The sequence below is a fragment of the Macaca fascicularis genome, chromosome 8, assembly GCF_037993035.2.
Source record: "Macaca fascicularis isolate 582-1 chromosome 8, T2T-MFA8v1.1".
Taxonomy (NCBI): Eukaryota; Metazoa; Chordata; class Mammalia; order Primates; family Cercopithecidae; genus Macaca; species Macaca fascicularis.
In genome coordinates, this window is record NC_088382.1 from 45,903,210 (window position 1) to 45,916,384 (window position 13,175).

At 47.1% G+C, this 13,175-nt stretch overlaps 1 pseudogene; it reads right to left on the reverse strand.

Moving 5' to 3' along the window:
- Nucleotides 1-8: 8 nt before the first annotated feature.
- On the reverse strand, nt 9-9,632 carry LOC123575123 (ATP synthase subunit a-like; annotated as a pseudogene).
- Nucleotides 9,633-13,175: the final 3,543 nt, after the last annotated feature.

Here is a 13,175-nt window from a genome sequence, read left to right on the forward strand (position 1 = left end):
GACGGGTGTTGTGTGGTGGCCTTGATATGTGCTCTCTCGTACAATATCACGTCACCATTGATATAAGGTTAGTGTGTTGGTTAGTAGGCCTAATACCAGTAGGGTGGTAGAGTAGAAGTGGAATCATATAACTAAGCCAGATGTTATCAGAAGAGCTGATAGGGCTCCTGTCAGTGGCCAGGGACTGGGTTTAACTATGTGATAGGCATGGAGTTGGTGAGTCATTAGGTGTTGTTGTGTAGATAGAGGCTGACTAAGAGTGTGAAGACGTAGGCTTGGATCAGGGCTACTGCAATTTCTAGGACGGTTAGTAGTGTTAGGAGTATAGTGGTTAGTAGGGCAATGGAGAAGTTGATGGTTAATAGTACTAGTACAGCGTTTCCAATTAGGTGCATTAGTAGATGGCCAGCTGTGATATTGGCGGTTAGTCGTACAGCTAGGGCTACTGGTTGAATAAGTAGGCTAATAGTTTCGATTATTACTAGTATAGGAATGAGTGGTGTGGGTGTACCTTGTGGTAGAAGATGAGCCAGGGAATTTTTAGTTTTAAAGCGAAGCCCTATGATCACTGTGCCAGCTCATAGGGGAATTGCTATGGCTAGGTTTATGGAAAGTTGGGTGGTTGGTGTAAATGAGTGGGGCAGGAGTCCTAAGAGGTTTGTTGTGGTAATAAAGGCAATTAGAGACGTTAGTATTAGAGATCAGGTTTGTCCTTTAACGTTGTGAATTATTATTATTTGTTTTAGAGTAAGTTGAGTTAGGTTTTGTTGAATGGTAATTAGTCGATTGTTAATAAGATATTTAGAGGTTGGGATTAGTAACATGGGGAATAGGATGATGGGGATTGTAGCGGGTTGGCCTAGGATTGTTGGAGTTGAGAATGGGGTAAACAGATTTTCGTTCAGGAAAATCTGAGATTCTGTCTCCACAAAAAAAAATATTGAGATTCTGTCTCCACAAAAAAAAATATTGAGATTCTGTCTCCACAAAAAAAAAAAAAAAAAAAAAAAAAAAAAAAAAAAAAAAAAAAGGTCAGGCGCGGTGGCTGACGCCTGTAATCCTCAGCACTTTGGGAGGCCGAGGTGGGTGGATCACCTGAGGTCAGGAGTTCGAGACCAGCCTGGCCAATACAGTGAAACCCCGTCTCTACCAAAAATATAAAAACTAGCCAGGCGTGGTGGTGGGCGCCTGTAATCCCAGCTACTCGGGAGGCTGAGGCAGGAGAATTGTTTGAACCCAGGAGATGGAGGTTGTGGTGAGCCAACACGGTGCCACTGCACTCCAGCCTCGGCGACAGAGTGAGACTCCATCCCCCCACAAAAAAATTAGCCAGGCATAGTGGTGTTCACCTGTAGTTTCAGCGACTCAGGAAGCTGAGGTGGGAGGATCATTTAAGCCCAGAAGATTGAGGCTGCAGTGAGGTGCAGTGAGCTATAATTGCACCACTACACTCCACCCTCTCTCTCTCTATATATATATATTCTGCACTCCACCCTCTCTCTATATACATATTCTCTCTCTCTCTAAAGAGAGAGAGAGAGATCCAGAGAGAGAAAGATTCAGACAGAAAACTTGTATGTATGGATGACTGGGCCTGGGTGAGAGAGACAGCAAGTGTGAGGTCCAGACAGAAGACATACATGTATGGATGATTTCAATATATTATAATTGATTTCAATATATTATGTCAAGCACTAAAATAAAGGTATAATGTAAGGGTGGAGGACTTATAAAGATATAAATACAGAGGAAGGCATGATTGAGACTTTCTAGAGAAATAAAGGAATGTGTTTACAGATGAGGTAATATTTGAGCTGAATTTTGTGGTTGCATAGGAGCTTCCTAGGTTGGGAAGTTGGAGATGTCCTCACCTGGGCTCAGAGGGTGAGGTGTGTGCGAGGGCGAGGAGGTGCACTCAGGTGCTAGTGAGAGATTCTGTGGCTGCGGCAGATGATGGAAGGACGAGATGAAGCAAGATGCAGACCCTGATATGCTGTGCTAAGAAAATCAGATTCTATTCTCTGCACGATATAAAGTCATTGGAGATATTTCAGACTGAGAATGGCATGGTCAGCTGGGTGCAGTGGCTCATGCTTGTACCCAGCACTTCGTGAGGAGGATAAGGCAAGAGGACCACTTGAGGCCAGGGAGCAGGGAGCACTTGAGGCAGGGAGCCCGAACAACAAAGCAAGACCTTGTCTCCACAAAAAATAAAAAACATCAGCTGGGCATGCCAGCATGTGCCTGGAGTCTCTGTTACTTGGGAGGCTGAGGTGGGAGGATCACTTGAAACCAGGAGTTCAAGACCAGCCTGGGCAACATAACAAGACTCCATCTCTACGAAAAATACAAAAATTACCCTGGTGTGGTGGCACGTGTCTGTAGTCCTAGCTGTTCAGGAGGCTGAGGTAAGAGGATCGCTTGAGCCTAGGAGTTCAAGGCTGCATGATCATATCGCTGCACTCAAGCCTGGGTGACAAAGCGAGACCCTGTCCTCCCACCAAAAAGAAGGAAGGAAGGAAGGAAGGAGAAGAGAAGAGAGAGGAGAAAGAAGGAAGAAAGGGAAGAAAGAAAGAAAAAGAAAGAAAGAAAGAAAGAAAGAAAGAAAGAAAGAAAGAAAGAAAAGGAAGGAAGGAGAGAGAGGAAAAAAGGAAGGAAAGAGAGAGAGGAAAGAAGGAAGGAAGGGTGAAAGGAAGAAAAGAAGGAAAAAAATGAAAGGAAGAAAAATGAAAGGAAAGAAGAGAGAGAAAGGAAGGAGAAAGAGAGAAAGAAAGAAGAAAGAAAGTGAGAGAAAGGAAGGAAGGAAGGAAAAAAGAAAGAAAGAAAGGGAGGAAGGAAGGAAAAAATAAAGGAAGAATAAAGAAAGGAAGGAAGGAGAGAGAAAGGAAGGAGAAAGAAAGGGAAAAAGAGAAACAAAGTGAGAGAAAGAAAGGAAGAAAGAAAGAGAGAAGGAAAGAAGGAGAAAGAGAAAGAGAGAAAGAAAGAAAGAGAAAGAAAGAAAGAAAAGAGAAAGAAAGACACTGGTGTTATCTAATTTGCTTTCAGGGCACAATGCTGGTGGCAGTGTGGTGCTTAGGTTGCACTGGGAGAGAGGGGAGGCTGGGGGCCACTTAGGACTCAGTTATCATTGCCCCGATGACAATGAAGGGTCCAATTTGAGGCAGTGCACAGTGACAATGGGAACCAAGCAAAGGATGGGAGTCTGAAGTTCAAGCTGCATCACTGGATGTGGGAGTGGGGAGTTGGGATGATCCTGCCCTCTCCGATTTGGTGCACTGGGTGGGTAGAGGTGGGCCTAGAGACAGAGAATTCAGGATGAAAATCAGGTTGAGGGAGCAGGATAACAGGGTGCCTTGAGAAAAGCTGTCCGCACAATCAACCGTTTGCAGGATATCTACTGTGGAGATATAAGAGTAGCCACTGTGTCTTTCAGGAACCATGCTCTCCGTTTTGCCTGTGAGAGACAGAGGAGAGGAGCGGGTGCAGGCACCAGATGCCAGAGGGTCACCAACAGGGGCTGAACAATGCTGAAAAGCGACCCCCTGTCTGTCTATGTCTGTCCGTCTCTGTCTCTGTCTCAGCACTGAGAGAATGTGGGCTTTGGGGCCGGGTCTGACTCCATCACTAGCTGGGCCTCCCCTCCGCTGTCTGCCCTGCTCTGTGCATACACCAGTTCGTCACAGCGCTTCTAAAACCCCACTGTAATCACCTACTTCTATGTCTCTGCAACTAGACCATAAACTCGAGCGGGGCGCGGTGGCTCATGCCTGTAATCCCAGCACTTTGGGAGGCTGAGGAGGGTGGATCACTTGAGGTCAGGAGTTCGAGTCCAGCCTGGCCAACATGGGTGAAACTGCATCCCTACTAAAATACAAAAATTAGCTGGGCGTGGTGGCACACACCTGTAATCCCAGCTACTCGGGAGGCTGAGGCAGAAGAATTGCTTGAACCCAGGAGGAAGAGTCTGCAATGAGCCAAGACTGGACTACTGCACTCCGGCCTGGGCGATAGAGCAAGACTCCATCCTTTTTTTTTTTTTTTTTTTTTTTTTGAGACGGAGTCTCGCTCTGTCACCCAGGCTGGAGTGCTGTGGCCGGATCTCAGCTCACTGCAAGCTCCGCCTCCCGGGTTTACGCCATTCTCCTGCCTCAGCCTCCGAGTAGCTGGGATTACAGGCGCCCGCCACCTCGCCCGGCTAGTTTTTTGTATTTTTTAGTAGAGACGGGGTTTCACCGGGTTAGCCAGGATGGTCTCGATCTCCTGACCTTGTGATCCACCCGTCTCGGCCTCCCAAAGTGCTGGGATTACAGGCTTGAGCCACCGCGCCCGGCCAAGACTCCATCTTAAAACAAACAAACAAACAAACAAACAAACAAAAAACACAACAAAAAACCCTCTAAACAAATGCCTCTCATCCATTTTCCAGGCCAGAACTTTCCATCTTCCATAGACTTTAGTGCCTAGCATCTACCATGGCCCTACCTTGGCAGGCTGTCAACGGATATGTGTTCAATACAACTCATCAAAGAAAAATATCTGTTAATCTGAGGCCTCGTTTTGCAATAAGACTGGGATTTCGGTCTCTAAAAAGCCAGAGCAATTTTGGAGGAAAGTAGGTATGTGAAGTAGTTTCTGGAAAATGACTTTCGGTATATTTTCAGATTTCCCAAGGCTGCTTGCCTGCTACTAATCAGCACACTGTCCCTCAGCAAGAATGCTAACAACTGAAGTGAAATGCCCCTGTGGCAGCGTCTACTGCCAGGAGCCTGCATCTCCATTATTTGGGGATTAGAGGTGATGGGGCAGTGGGGAGAGGATGGCAGGGAGAAGTAAGTGGGGAGAGGAAAACTTTAAAAATGTTTCTGTTTAAAGGGCGTCCTCTCTGCTTTTAGGCCAGGCCACAAGCTTCATGCACAGGCCACAGCAGCGACGACCTCGCAGAACCCACTCCACAAGCCTTCCTGAGTGGCACCTGGAGCCATGGCTGTCTTTTGAAAAGCGGCACTGCAAGACACTTCTTTAGCCACAGAACAAAGGAAGCCGTCGTGCAAAGTTCTGGCCAAGGCGCTGCCATATTGATGCCCCCTGGCAAGGATTATGGGTTAACTGAAAATCTCAGGCTGATGCTTCCAGTTTTGTAGTGAGCACCTGGCCCATGGGGACACTAAAATCGAGTAATACTGACTAAGCTTAGAGCAAATGAAATTTCTCAAAAAGAAATTTCCAGAGGTTCCAGTTTCCACACTAATTCCACTCTTTGGATAAAAATTGCAGACTTGTGTTTGAGACCTGCCACCTGTGTCCTCCTGCACGACAGCTGCTGTGGTTCACGTCAAAGGCTGGGTGTCCGATTGTTTATACTCACCCAGGAACGGAAAGTTTTATTTGTTATGCCTCCTGTGTCAAAACCAGTTTGATTTCCATAAATTTTGCTTTCCTTAAAATAAAATCAAAGTAACGGAAGCAAGCAGGTCTTTGGCAGAATCTCACAGGAAATGTTCCATAAAATAAAAGATGAGAAGGGGCATGTTGATGGGGCAGGCAGACAACCACAGGATGTGATCACAGAGATGACAGAAACGTTGCCATTTGGTTCCCTGAGGTCAGAAGGTAAGGCCAGCCCTCCACAAGGCTGGGGAGTGAAGGGCAGCACCCAGGGACAGCACAGGGGGGATGCCAGGGTGACTGGTGCCAGCCACTTTTGCAGACCGTGTGGCCTGTGGCAGGTCATGTCATGCTCAGCCTCAGTTCCTTCTGGTCTTGAGGGCCTTTTACACACCAGTGTTCTGGGAGATTGGGCTGGCATCTGCCATGGCCCCCAAGTTGCTCAGCTCCAGGAGGCACCTTTGGACCGTGTTCCATGCACATGGCCCATGCCTTTGGAGCTGTGCAATGTGCTGGTGCAGGGAACCTCCCTTTCCACAGCAACAGCCTTGGAGTTGTCCTGATTCCACATCAGGCATCTGGCTGGGAGTAGCACCAGGCTTCCTGGACTCTCCTTCCTCAAAGATAGGCTCTGCCATTGTTTTGTTTTAAAATAAAATCAGGTTGGCCGGGCAAGGTGGCTCACACCTGTAATCCAACACTTTGCGAGTCCGAGGCGGGCAGATCACTTGAGATCAGGAGTTCGAGACCAGACTGGCCAACATGGCGAAACCCCGTCTCTACTAAAAATACAAAAATTAGCCAGGCATGGTGGTGCGCACCTGTAATCCCCGCTACTCAGGAGGCTGAGGCAGAAGAATCACTTGAACCTGGGAGGAGGAGGTTGCAGTGAACCAAGATCACGCCACTGCCCTCCAGCCTGGGGAACAAAGCAAGACTCTGTCTCAAAAAAGAAAAAAAAAAATCATTAAGTTGTGTCCATTTGTGCCTTCCTAGGTCCTACGTGCCTCACCCTCCCTGCCTTGTTCCTGGGCACTATCCCGCTTTCCTTCCTCTGTGCCACGCTGTGGCTGACATGTTCATGGGACACAAAACATGGGTGGGGGGTCTGCCATCTTTGGATCTGGGCCCTAAGATGCAGACCAAACTGGGTATCACTCTTCAATTCTTTATTTTTAGGGACAGGGTCTCATTTTGCCACCCGGGCTGGAGTGCAGTGGTGCAAGCACAGCTCACTGGTAGCCTCAAACTCCTGGGCTCAGCTCCCCGAGTAGCTGGGACTACAGGCGCATGCCACCACAACAGCTAATTTTTGTATTTTTTGTAGAGATGGGGTCTTGCTACGTTGCCCAGGCTGGTCTTGAACTCTTGGGCTCAAGAAATCCTCTCACCTTGGCCTCCCAAAGTGTTGGGATTACCGGCATGAGCCACAGCGCACAGCTACGTCTGATTCTTTTCCTTAGATGTAAGTTGTGAATTCTGTTGCATTAGGAAACCCAGTCTTTCTAGGTGTTGAGGTGTATCTGGCTCAACGGGTGTGATCTTGGCCCCTCTGTCCCAGGCTCCTACCTTGAGTGTTGTCCAGGCCTTCCCAGGACTTTGGCCAAAGAAAGCTGCCTGCAGTTGAAGCCTCCCTCTAGGGGGGGCCTTACCCAGCCAGGAGTTTCCCTTTGGGCATCTCCATGTTAAAAATGAAGACACCGAGACTGGGAGGGACCAGTAACCTGCCACAGGTACACAACCAGGGGGCTGCAGACCTGGGATCTGAACATAAGAATTCTTGTTTCAAAGCTCATTCTTTCCTCTGTGCCCACTACACTCACTAACTGACGTCTATTTCCAAACACCAAGTTGATGGAAACAACATAAAATCACAAGGAACACTGCCTGGGCTATTTTCCAATTACGACTCTGGGTGTATGTCACCTCCTTCTTAGTCAAACTGTCTCTGATTAAATGGGAGGCTAGAGCTTCACCAGGAAGTGACTGAGACTAAATGACTTGTAGGTGGCGTCATCAGGGCTGTAACGTAGCTGTGTGTGGTACAGTGACAACATTAGTTTCTCCATAAAACGACTTAGTAATTACTTGCTGCCCTTCTGACATTCAAATTAGACTTGCGGCCAGGCACTCTAATTCCGGCACTTTGGGAGGACAAGGCAGGAGGACTGCTTGAGCTCAGTAGTTTAAGACCAGTCTGGGTAACATATTGAGACCGCATTTCTATAAAAAATAGAAAAATTAGCCTGGCGTGGTGGTTCACACCTATAGTCCCAGCCACTCGGGTGAGGCGGGAAGATCGCTTGATTCTGGGAGGTTGAAGCTGCAGTGAGCCAAGATGGCACTGCTGCACTCCAGCCTAGGCAACAGAGTGACACCCCATCTCAAAAAAAGAGAAAAAGATCTAAAAACAAAACAAATTAGATTCTTTGGTAGAAAGTCCTCAGACACAGCTTTGATCCTAATTCATAGCTGTGTTCATAACCTCATGAAGCTCTTGGGTGAGGCTCTGGGGACCCGGGGGGAGTGGGACGGGTGGTTGTCACCTTGGCGCCTCCACACACAACCCCCGCCCCTCCCCCGACCCCCGCCACCCCACCCGCCCCTCCCCCGCCCCTCCCCCGCCCCTCCCCCGCCCCTCCCCCGCCCCTCCCCCGCCCCTCCCCCGCCCCTCCCCCGCCCCTCCCCCGCCCCTCCCCCGCCCCTCCCCCGCCCCCACAGGTCTGGCTTCTCTTTTACCTTGTCTCCTTGCTCCCCCTTGTGGCAAAGAGTGAGGTGCACATTCAGAAGGCCCAGCACAAAGTCCAGGCTCGTGATTCCAGGAGCATTTCTCAATTTCTGGTGGAAATTCCCCATGGGATAGCACTGTCCTTCTCATACATCTAGGTACTTCCCCATCTTATGCAAGTGAGCCTCACTTTTTCAATTATAAAAGAAATGCATCCCCAAATCTTAGAAATGTTGGAAAATACAGAAAAGTATGAAGAAAATTAAAATCAGATATCTAGAAATTTTGGTAAAATTTTCCCAATTTTTTCTATGCAGTCATGTATACATATGTACATGCAGCATTTATTTATTTAATATACAATATAATTAATCTACCGTCAGCTCCAAAACTAGCCATTACTAATGCCTACATCTGCTCATGTGTGCCTCTTCTTCCCAATCCCTCTGTCTGCCTCCCCATTGGAGGTATACACTGAGATTGTTGTTTTTAGAGACGAGGTCTCACTGTGTTGCCTGGGCTGGAGTGCAGTGGCCATTCACAGGCAGGATCAGCGTGCACTACAGCCTGGAACTTCTGGGCTCAAGTGATCATCCCGCCTCAGCCTCCCAAGTAGCTGGGGATACAGGTGTGTACCACTGTACCCAACTTGATGTTTATGTTTATTGCTCCCTTGCTTCTTAAAGTAAAATTACAACGCGCGCACACACACACACACACAATTGGGATTACACTGTACATACACTTTTGTTCCCTCCTTTTTCTTTTTTCACTGAGCCTTTCTTCAAGATCATCAAGTATTATCAGAACCCTTGGCTATACCACAACCCAGAATATGGATGTATTATAGTTCATTTAATGTCCTGTAGATGTTGGCCATTTGGGTTGTCTTTTGATTTTGTTTTGTTTTTGTTTTGAGATAGTGTCTCACTGTGTCACCCAGGCTGGAGTGCAGTGGCACCATCTCAGCTCACCGTAGCCTCAACCTCCCCGTCTCAAGCAATCCTCCCAGCACCTCCTGAGTAGCTGGGAACACAGGCGTGTGCCACCATGCTCAGCTAATTTTTTATTTTTTATAAAGATGGGGGTCTTGCTATGTTTTTCAAGCAGATCTTCAACTCCTGGCCTCAAGTGATCTTCCTGCCTCAACTTCCTAAGGTGCTGGCATTACAGGCATGAGCCACTATGCCAGACCAGCCCTTTTTCTTTAAAGAAATGGAATTGAATTACACAGCTGGCTTTAGAATCTTATCATATCCTACACTCATGGTAACTGAGCTATGAAATCTTTACAGAAGAGCTTCTGTTCCCAGCTGGTTTTTCAATCTCTGAGAGTAAAACTATACTAACCTTCCAAGAATTTTATCTGAACAAGGCCACAGGGGAAGACCAGAAGGTTACCTTGGCTCAGTGGGTGACCTGTGCTGGGAGCCTGCTCCCTTGGGGACGGCATCTCCCTGGGACTCTGCACTCGGACGCTGTGGGTGTCTCCCTGGATGGCAGCTCTGAGCACTGTCATCATGCCCTGGACACGAAAGGCGCTTAGCAAACATTCCTTAAAGGAAGGCATTGAGAGTCCCTTCCTAGCTCTAAAACTCTGATTCTATTGATTTGACAGGAGAATGCCATGGTATTTGCATCAGGATTTGGACCGAGAAAGCCCTTTCCACACTTCCCAAGAGTTTAGATCGCAGTGTGAGTGGGGAATGAGAATGTGAGAACCAGTGCATTATTTGGCTGTAGTTCTGAGGTGGTGAAGGCCAGTCTTTTTTTTTTCTCTCTCTCTTTTTTTTTTTTTTTTTTGAGACAGAGTTTCATTCTTGTTTCCCAGACTGGAGTGCAATGGTGCAATGGCATGATCTCTGCTCAGGGCAATTGCCACCTCCTGGGTTCAAGCGATTCTCCTGACTCAACTTCTTGAGTAGCTGGGATTACTGGCAAGCTGGCAAGCTGAGATGCTTGCCACCATGCCAGCTAATTTTTTTTTTTTTTTTTTTTTTTTTGTATTTTTAGTAGAGACAGGGTTTCACCATGTTGGCCAGGCTGGTCTCAAACTCCTGAGCTCAGGTGATCCACCGGCCTCAGCCTCCCAAAGTGTGATTACAGGCGTGAGCCACTGCGCCTGGCCAATGAAGGCCAGTCTTGATAAGGACATTAAGTGTGAATCTAGACCCAGCTAACTGGACAGGACTAGAGGGACGGGAAGCAAAGGACGGATCCTTCCTGCAGCAGCTGACTTCCTTCATGGTCTTCTCATCACCTTCTTGCTTCAGGTCTTTCTGGATTACCTGGGACTGGTGGTATTGGGTCCTTTCAGAAGAAAACCTTCAGATAACAGAATGTTGTGAAATTTCCATTAAAAACTTTTTTCTTAACAGATAAGGGTCTTGGTCTGTCACTCAGGCTGGGGTACAGTGTATGATCATAGTTCACTCTAGCCTTAGCCTCCCAGGCTCAAGCCATCCATCCTCCCACCTCTGCCTGCTCAGTAGTCAGGACTACAGAAGGCCACCATAACCCTCAGCTAATTAAAAATGATGTTTTTAGAGATGGGGTCTCACTATGTTGCTCAGCCTACACTTCTACTCCTGGCCTTACAGCATAGGCTGAAGTTGTGGCTCTAATATTCATATGTATATGAAAAATGTGAGTTTTGCCTGTATAGCTTTTAAACTCCTTTCTTTTCTTTCTTCTTTTTGTTTTGTTCTGTTTTGTTTGAGAGGGAGTTTCGTTCTGTAGCCCAGGCTAGAGTGAAGTGGGGCAATCTCAGCTCACTGCAACCTCCACCTCCCAGGTTCAAGCAATTCTCCTGCCTCAGTCTCCTGAGTAGCTGGGACTACAGGCATGTGCCCCCACACCCGGCTAATTTTTGTATTTTTAGTAGAGATGGGTTTTCACCATATTGGCCAGGCTGGTCTCGAACTTATCTCAGGTGATCCACCCGCCTGAGCCTCCTAAAGCACTAGGATTATAGGTGTGAACCACCGCATGTGGTCTACACTCCTTTCTTTTCTTTTCTTTTCTTTTTTAATTTAATTAATTAATTTATTTTTGAGACGGAGTCTCACTCTGTTGTCAGGCTAGAGTGCACTGACATGATCTTGGCTCAGTGCAACCACTGTCTCCCGGGTTCAAGCGATTCTCCTGCCTCAGCCTCCCGAGCAGCTGGGACTACAGGTGCCTGCCACCACGCCCAGCTAATTTTTGTATTTTTAGTAGAGATGGGGTTTCACCGTGTTGACCAGAATGGTCTCGACCTCTTGGCCTCGTGTTCTGCCCACCTTGGCCTCCCAAAGTGCTGGGATTACAGGCGTGAGCCACTGCGCCCAACCAACTCCTTTATTTTCACATGTTATTTACTGATGAGCATTCTCCATATGCCAGGTAAATTATGTGCTGTGGATACATTATTTATTTTTGGAGATGGTGCCTCCCTCTGTCGGCCAGGCTATAGTGCAGTGGTGCAATCACAGCTCACAGCAGCCTTGACCTCCCTGGGCTCAAGTGATCATCCCAGCTCAGCCTCCCAAGTAGCTGGGACTACAGGCACAGGCCACCCGTGCCCGGTTAATTTTTGTATTTTTTGTAGAGATGGGGTTCAACATATTGCCTAGGCTTGTCTCAAACTCCTGGGCTCAAGCGATCCACTGCCTCGGTCTTCCAAACTGCTAGGATTACAGGAGTGAGCCGTGGCACCCGGCCTGGATACATTATTTAATATCCACTACAATCCTCTGAGTAGATATTAAGTTAGTTCTATTTCACAGATGTGGAAACTGAGGCAGAGAGAGGTTAATGCTTGCCTAAGACCACAGAGTTGGCAGAGCTGAGACACAAATTCAGCTCTTTGGACTCCTAAGCTCACTTTATTTCCGCTTCTAGGTTATACTACTTTGCTTATGACATTGACCATATTTGGCCTAATTCAGCAGATATTTGTCCAAGTCTTACATTATGAGTCTCTTGGGGACATGTGTCTTATCTCTTATCAACTTCAAATACCTTTCACACAGAGGGCAAATCTGATATTTGATTCAAGCAGCAACTTGGTATTGTGTACTGTGGAGCATCACAGAGTTTGTGCGGGCCTATTTCTTTTATTTCAAAAATACTTAAAACTCAGTGGAAATTTTCAAGAATAGTGCAATGAACACACATACGTTCCACCTCGATTGTTAACATTTTTTCATATTTGTTTTTTCTTTTTTCTGGACCATTTGAGGGTTAGTTGCAGATACATGTTATTTCACTTCTAAATACTTCAGCATGCGTCTCCTAAAATCAAGGCCATTTCTGCATAACCAAGGTACACTAACTTTAGGATTTTTTTATTTTTTAGAAGGAGTCTCACCCTGTCACTCAGGTTGGAGTGCCATGGCACAATCTTGGCTCACTGCAACGTCCACCTCCTGGGTTCAAGTGATTCTCCTGCTTCAGCCTCCCCAGTAGCTGGGATGACAGGCACCCACCACCATGCCCAGCTAATTTTCTGTATTTTTACTAGAGATGGAGTTTCACCATATTGGCTAGGCTGGTGTGGAACTCCTGACCTCCAGTGATCCGCCCCCCTCGACCTCCTAGAATGCTAGGATTACAGGCGTGAGCCACTGCACCCAGGGCCCCCTCAGAAAATTTTACATTGTTGCAATGATAATCTACTCTCTATTCAAATTTCCCCGATTGTCCCAATAACTCCTCAGTAGCTGGTTTTGTTTGTTTGGTTTTTATTCAGGGTCTAATTTAGGATCACACATTGCTTTTAGTGTCACGTGTTTGGCTTCCTTTAATCTAGAGCAGTTCATTAGCCTTTTTCTTAATCTTTCAAGAAACGGACATTTTTGAAGACTGGCAGTTGTCTTGCAGGTCTCTCAGTTTGGATTTGCCTGATTGTTTCGTCGTGAAGAGAGGCAAATTACACACTTTTACTAGAATATTATCTCTGTGTCCCTCTCTGTGCCTCACACCGGGGGCATATGTCAGTCCCTACCATCCCCCGTTTGATCAATCTCTCTGATGTGAAGGTAGCCTTTTCTCTTTAGTGAGTAATCTGTGGGGGTGATAC